Genomic DNA, 8,404 nt, shown 5'->3' with positions numbered 1-8,404 from the left:
ATAAAGTTTATAACTTTTACTGTTAAATCGAAAGGATTTGAAATTGAAATGTATCTCACACGGGGAATTTGTTGCTGACATCAAAGAAAGAAGCAAAGGATTCACTGGTCCTCTTGCAGTTTGTGTTTTAACCAATAGGAGCGTAAAGAAAAAAGAAGATATGGGTCATGAAGCATATACCATTATTATCTTCATTAATTTCATAAATGTTTTATTTTGCATGTATAGTTCTTACTGATCTTTTTATGTATATAGATGAAATAACTATCCATGCTCATGATGCAATTGGTTTTCCCGTCTCCTCTTTGCTCCTACTACTGATGATGTCCTGATTTTCAAGAGAAAATAAGTAATCCGACAATGATATTGAGAATATTTTATATATACGATAACCTTTAAATACATATGTGTCTCTTAACCTTTCAGGATTCGAAACAAGTTTAACATGACGGAGACGCAAGTTGGAACAAGCACAAAAAAGGATCCCTGAACAAGATCGTTTGATTACGATGGAGTTTTAATTTTTATCTCTTTAAATTCCATGCAACAAGACTTAATATCATTGTATAAGGCTTTCTATCTTATGATAAGACTTAATATCATTGTATAAGACTTAATTTCTTTTTTCTCATGATAAGCCTTTCTATCTTATGTTATGTTGAATTTTTCTATTTTATTTGATATTTCTTTTATTATATTTTCCTTTGCATTTGGTTATCGTTTAATATAGTACTTCTTATATTACGTTATATATATCTACTAAAGTTATACAGTAGAAACATTTAATATAGTACTTCTTATATTACGTTATATATATATATATATATATATATATATATATATATATATATAAGTGTAGACGATTGTTAAATAACGTTAATACATGTGTTATATGAATCAATTTAGAATAATAAATAATTCAATAAATTTTCATAATTTATGGATATATAATATTTTAGTTCCAACTATTGAAAATGGAGAATATCACGTATATATTAGAAAAACTTTCTAAATCTGGTAAAAAAATTACAAAATATGTTAAATAAAAAATTTGATTATAACAAAATTTGATATAATAAAATTATAACAAAATTTGTATAGTAACTATGTCCGCACGCCGCGGGCAGGTACCTAGTAAAAAAGGAAAACCAAACACCAAAAAGACATAACAAAATTAATTCAAACAAGTATCAAGTACACAACTGCGCATGCATGCGTTCATCTCTTGTTACACTCTTGGAGATTTCTCTGACTATCGAATTTGCCGACGCTTTCTCCAATTTAATTCTACAGTTATCTAACGAAGCTCTACAATTATTCTTGTTCGGGGAAGAAGTAAACGCATATGTATGATAACTGATAACCAAGGATCCATGCTCCACCACTGTGAAGATGAGGATTCTCCAGTTAGTATTTTAACAATTTCCAATTCCTCTGTTTTCATGTATTTTGAGCATGAATCAATGTGTCTTGGAAGCTGGTTAAATTGGATTATATTAGCAATGAGCCAATAACCATTTTTTCACCGACTAAAGGCCATAGTTAGAAAAAGCCCAAAATGTATCAATCTCCAACTCCTCCAATCGACATATAGACAGAACATGTGTATCATCTGCTGGAGGAAACAATTTGTGAATGACATATATAGTCTCTCTACTTCATCTCGTGAGAAATCAGAGAAGCCACAATCAAGATTCATGTCAAATAATAATTCCTTATTAACTAACCTACGAGGATGTTCATCAAAAGATCCATTTCTCCACCATACTTTAGTATTCTGCCCATCACCAATGTATTTCATCAATAGCCTAAACAAGATGCTACGCCAAGCATATAATGGCATGTATCCTTTTCCACAGTCCATAAACTCTTTCGAAGGGTGATATTGTGTTTTGTATATCCTGGCAATGAGAGGTTCTGGTTCATTAGGAGGAGGGACTTATTGAAGTCATTAATGTCTCGAACCCCCAAGCCTCCATTTGCTTTTGAATTACGCATCTCCTTACATGAGACCGAATGAATTTTACTTTTCTTCTCGCAATGAATTTTACTTTTCTTCTCCCAAGCATTCCAACAAAAAATAGTCATCGCACATGTGATCTTTTGACAATGATATTTAGTCAAAGGAAAACAAGACATTGCATAAATGTGAACAAGAGCCTTTGCATAAATGTAAACCAGAGGAGAAATTCAACATACTAAAAACTACTATAGCTTTGATCATAATTTATTTTTAGTAATATATTTACATTTTATTCAAAAAAAAAAGTTTCTCTTTGATTTGCTTATATATTTTAGATATTATACTTTACTAAATTTATATTCAAAAAATTTAAGAAGATAATTAGAAAAACTAAAAATATGATCTGAATGAGCTTAATTGGAAAAAAAATTATGAACGTTCTCTTGCACAATTTGTTACTCATTTTTACAGCACTAACTAATGGAAAAAACGTAAAAGCGAAGACCAGGTCGAAGAGAGTCATTCTGATCTTCTTTTACGTTCATTTCTCCTCTGATGAGTTGCCAAGGCACACACTCTTTTCTTCTCCATCAATATTCTCATGGCCTTAATACTGAAAACTCCATAAAAATTATTGTTAATCACAATAACTTATCGTTTTTATTGATCGGATTTTTTTTGGAGCGTAAATAAGTTGAGAGATATTTGGTCGGATATTGGGCTATCAGATCAAATAATGATTGAGAAAATGAAATCTTGACTAATAATTAGGTCGTGAGTCGTAAGTGATATATTCATGAAGAGAAAGACTTGCTCATTAAGAAGACTTTAAATGGCTAAAACTTAAGTGTAGTCAAACCCAAAAAAAAAACATTCCATCTAAGTTTATGAGAGCAGTATCTAGAAAAACATGAACACCATCACACAGAAAAAAAAAAAAGTGAACAGAAAATAGCCATCCAGTAGTTTGCAAATCTCGAGTTATAAAGTCCTAAACATATTGCATCAGCTTCACGTCCTCTACAAGGTCTATTGAGATGTGAAAACTACAATGCTTAAACGCATCCATTCCTTGAATTTCAACTCTTCTGATAGTATTCTTCTCGATGTTGTAGTAGAAAACATAGAACGGGTCGACTAGATAGCACGGAGACAACACAAATTCATTTGTACTAATGACTCCAACGACGAATATCAGGGCCTGTGCAACTACATTCTTCCACGAAGAGGGCAATGCGTATATATGTCTCGACCATTCATGTTTCTCAGCGTCTACTAGAACCCACAACTCAAGACATCTAGCTTCCCCAGTAATTACACCCCCATACCTACCTGACATAAGTGCACCTAACAGAGCCGTGCTCAGGGTTTCAGAACCCGTAAGCAATGTTAAAAAAATAGCCCTTATTAACTATCATCGTAACAAATTTATAGAAAACCAATATAATTTATATAAAATAAATAATAACCATGATCATTTATCATTATTATTTTTAAAACTACAAGTCATATAAACTAATTATATATAAATAATTATCATTATTACTTTTAAATTCATAAAACTACAATAAATATCTATAGTTTTAAACTTATTTTGATCTAAAATTTTGAATCATACTTCCTTAAAATTGATAAATTAACCAAATATTTGAGTTCTTGTTTCAAATTTAATATAAATCACAAAACAAATTAAATCTAATATTAGATAAAAAAAAAAGATATTGAAAACAATACTTAACAATTAACAGATACCAAATAATTATATGGTTATTGTAATAAGAAGAAGTGAGTTGTAGAAGTCTTTAATGAAGAAGAGGAGAATAAAACATAATAATTTTTAATTGTTTAAGTTGTTATGTGTGTTGTTCTAATATTTTATTATATTGTTAGATTAAGTTTTAATTAGTTATTAATTTATACTACATAAACAAATGTTTTCCTGCTAATATATAATAACTAATAATTTTAACTAAAAAGTTGGATCTTTTAATTATTTTTTAAAAAATTGGTCTGTAGGCGAAGGTTTATTTTGTGTGTACATAGGCACGGCCCTAACACCTAATTTACCTTTGTAGTTTACAAGAGTTGAATCACTCCGTATAACCAAGTCCTCAGGGTTGTAAATAACACTAAACTTCTCAGACCTAACATTAAAGCAGAGTATCCCAGGACTAACCTGACTAGCCACCCAAGCCACATAATACAAAACACCATTGATGCATATCTCAGAGTTTCCAGGGTAAATCTGTTTTATGGGACATTCGATCATTCTCCAGTGGCAGAGCCACATTATCTAACACGGGGTTATTCGCCCCCCACGATTTTTAAAAGTTAGTGTAATTTATTAAAGCTTAATATCAATGCCTCCACTCTTAATATCATATATACACCTATTTGACTCCAATTAAAAACATTTCTGGTTCCGCCACTGTCATTCTCCATGACAGGTTTCCAGTTCCCAATGTCAGAACTTGATGTTCCTGATAACAAGTCCCTTCTCCAGAATACTGCGTGGTCATAAACAACACCTTGAATTGTTTATCAATTGGATCAAACCCAAGAAGACTGCTAACCCCACCAACACTCTTCGTCTTCACTCTCGGTAGAGGTATGGATTGTCTAGTGCTAGGGTTACATATCACCAGCACCCTTTCTTTCCTTAGACATACCAATGGAGAACTATCATAAGATGATTGGCCGCTACAAGACACGAGTTCTCATCCGGATCTAGGATCTGAGGTAACGAGAATACAAACAACGCATTCGATCTTCTGAGGGAGAACAAGAGTTGCGGTCGAGCACAAGACCTGGTCATGAAGAGCTCCGTGAAATATGAACTGGCAAGTGTTGAAGCCCATAGCTTGGATACACATCTCGCTATAGACTTGGGCCGTAATCTCGAGAGTATTTCCATGATGAGATCAACTGGGATCGTCTCCCAGTTTTCCATTGAGGTCGGAGGTCGTTTATGTTGCGTCGAGGAGTACACTGCTCTAAACCCTAGTTTCCCTCGTCCACGGAGCTATTTGTTCGTCCCCACGTACAACTTCAATTCTTATTAATGTAGCCAAAATCTCAAAAATAATAAAAAAGGGAATGATCGCTTATTATGGTACGGGTTAGCCGACTTGGTATATATTTAAAACTAACCAACTTCTCTCCTTTGTTTTCTCCTCTATATATTAAAACCTAACCAATATATTTAAAACTCTAGAGAGATTCTCTCTCTAGAGTACAAATGAATTGCACACCATAACTTCTCATCACTCACCAAAAACATATAGAGCCCAACCTGAATCTAACAATCTCTAACAGATTCGGCGACTGAGCTCCACGCGCTAACGGTCTGGAATGAGCTCAAGAAGATATTTTTTAATCATTGAGAAGATGACCAAAACGATGACGTGCTGCACTGTTATTAGACCTGCATTGAACCGAAACCAATCCTCCTGATTTCTGCAATGGTTTTATCCAAGCTCCTAAACCAGAAGCTTCTACTTCAAGCAGATGGTTTTGCTGACCAATATATCCGACACTAGGTTTTGTTAGTCATCATTACCTGCTCGCGCCACAATGAATTGGTTTTCTTGTGTTTGGAAATGATTTGGAAACAACATAGTATATATTTTAGGAAAGAAAAAAAAATAAAAACTCTCGAGTGACAAATTAGGAGATTCTTTTTTTTTTAGTCAAAAAAATTCCTTCATAGCTCTCTAATTTCCTTGAAAGTTGTATAGAGAAGCTTTTTGGTACAAACTAAAGACAGAATGGGAAGTGGTTATGTTTCAGTGCAGATATTATTTTTACTAGAGGGTCATAAAGACAGAGGATTGATAAAACCAAAACCATCTCCAAGATTAGTAAAAGGCTAATAGTAAAAAAAAGTTATTTGTATTATACATTAAACAAAATAACTAATCACCTTCAAACACAAAACTAACTAAAGGAAATAAAATTATTTATATTTATTTTTAAACACGGAGATGCTTAAAAGGCAAGAAGGCAAGATAGTGTCGCCATGATTGCTACAATGCTGCTGAAACCCTAAAGTTTACTATAGAAATGAAGCCAAATATTTTTAATTATTGGATTAAAAAGTCGCCAAGATTCGTTCCAACTCTATCAATGACAACAACAATATCATTTTTCAACCAATATTTATTTCAAACTAAGGAAAAAATGAATAAATAAAAAAATGAGTTACAGAGATGACCTTTCTTTTGTTGATTGTTTAATCATTAAAAACAAATGGATAGACTTAAAAAAACAAAATGTGATAAAAAAAAAGACGGCGATGGACTATAGTGGTGACATTATGAACTTGGAAGGACCTGAAAGAAGAGAGAAAGGGTTAAACAAGTATAATAAAGTTGCAAAATTTTGACTATAAATGGATCACATCACCTATGGATTGGTATCATCAGAGTTAAGTTTACTGAAAAGAAAAAGAGAAAGAAACAAATTTAGCAAAAAGCCAAGCAAGAAGAAAAGAAATGGCAAAGAACCTCAACTCCATCAGCTTCACGGCTCTCTTGCTTGTCCTTGTGATCGCATCAGCCGGTATTAGTTTAATCAAGATGATCTTTTTTATACTTAATTTGAAGTTTTCTTTTGATTATATATTGTGCTGATAATTTTGATGAATATGTTAACACCTAGGAGTCCTCAATATCAAGGCTGAGCCCTGCAGTTCATCTCCATGCTCTAGCACTGATATTAAGGAGTTCTTAGCCGAGTGCGGGCCGGCGCCGTTCACAGGTACAAATGCTGATTGCTGTACCTGTTGCGAAAACTTACCCCTGACCAGTCCTCCACTCTGTTGGGCGGTAGTTGAAGGAAGCGACAAGCACTGCCATTGCTACAAAAAGTTGGTTTGAAATAACTTCTTCATATGATTACCAAGTGTATCTCTTGTTTTCGTTTGGTGTGAGGACATAACATGTGTGTATGTCTATGTTCAAGTTTCTTTTTTTTTCAAAATAAAAGATCAAGGGCAAAGCTTATCATTGCTCCCCCCCCTCCTCCCCCAAGTGTATATGTCATGTTGTTTGCACTTTTGTTTCACATATTCTCAATATATAATAAACCCATTTTGTGTTTGTGTTACTCATTCACTACAAGAAATCACTACATTAACAAAGATTTTTTACGACGATTTGAAATCGTTGTAAATTACCTTCGAATTTACAATGATTTAACGTCGATTTCAAAATCGTCGTAAATCGTCGGTAATTTGCGACGAAATAGATTTGTTGTTAAATTGTCGTACATTAACAACGATTTGACGATGATTAACGAAAGCGACGATTTAACGAAGAAGACATTTCGTCGCATATTAACAACGCTTTTACGACAAAATATGAGTTAGGCGAACACGTTTAATTTTTTGGTGTACCAGTTTTTCTTATTCGTCGTTAATTCGACGATAAACTCAATTTCGTTGTTAAATCGTTGTTAATTTACGTTGTTAATTCAATAGTAACCTAAATAAAAATCTATATATAGCACCACCCTCATAACCCAAAAACTTACAATGCTCCCAAATAATAAAAATGATTGAATTGATCACTTAATTGAGAACAAGTTTAAGTTTTAAAAATATTCACTTTAACAGTGCATAAATATACGAAATTCGGAAATGGATGTACAATCGTATTGATTCAACGGGAACGCTGACAAAAGAATTCAGTGAGGGGGTAGAGAGATTCATGCATGAGGCGGGAAAACTTCCAAGGACGATTACGAGTCCGCATGAATAGAAAATTTATCACTATCGCGTAGGTGTGATCGCATATATTAAATAGATGATTTATGCCACATTATTTTATATGGTATCATTATGAAGAAGGTCATGGAGAAAGTGCAGGGTAGTAGTAGTAGCAATTATCAAGCATCAAATTTTGATGAGTCGTCAAATAATTTGCCCCAAGAATATGACCATGCAGAGAAGCACAGGCTTGATCATGATAGGATTCATGACATGGTTACAGATGCATTTCACGAAACCAGAAATACATTTGCTCATGTCCATGATGAGGAACCCAATGTAGATGCAAAAAAAAATTTATGATATGTTAGGTGCTGCTAATCAGCCACTTTACAATGGATGTAAAGAAGGGCAATCTAAATTATCGCTGGAAGATAGGATGATGACTATTAAGACTGATCATAATTTAGCTGAGATTTGCATGGATGATTGGGCTGACCTGATTAAAAAGTATTTACCGGCGGATAATTTAGCAGCTCCAACTTACTATGAGATCCAAAAATTTATTTATAGTCTTGGGTTGCCTTCTGAGATGATAGATGTATGTGTTGACAATTGCATGTTATTTTGGAAAGATGATGATAAGTTGCAGGAATGTCGATTTTGTCATAAGCTAAGATATAAGCCGCAAGGAACTAGTCACAGCAAAGTACCATTCCAGCATATATGGTACT

At 33.3% G+C, this 8,404-nt stretch overlaps 1 pseudogene; it reads right to left on the bottom strand.

Annotated features, from left to right (window-relative positions):
* Positions 1-2,954: 2,954 nt before the first annotated feature.
* On the bottom strand, positions 2,955-4,913 carry LOC18008607 (annotated as a pseudogene).
* Between the last annotated feature and the right edge of the window lie 3,491 nt (positions 4,914-8,404).

Source organism: Eutrema salsugineum, unplaced genomic scaffold, assembly GCF_000478725.1.
Source record: "Eutrema salsugineum unplaced genomic scaffold, Eutsalg1_0 scaffold_9, whole genome shotgun sequence".
In the NCBI taxonomy this organism is placed as follows: domain Eukaryota; kingdom Viridiplantae; phylum Streptophyta; class Magnoliopsida; order Brassicales; family Brassicaceae; genus Eutrema; species Eutrema salsugineum.
Note: the sequence above shows the minus strand (reverse complement) of the source record. Positions and strands in the feature narration are given on the sequence as shown.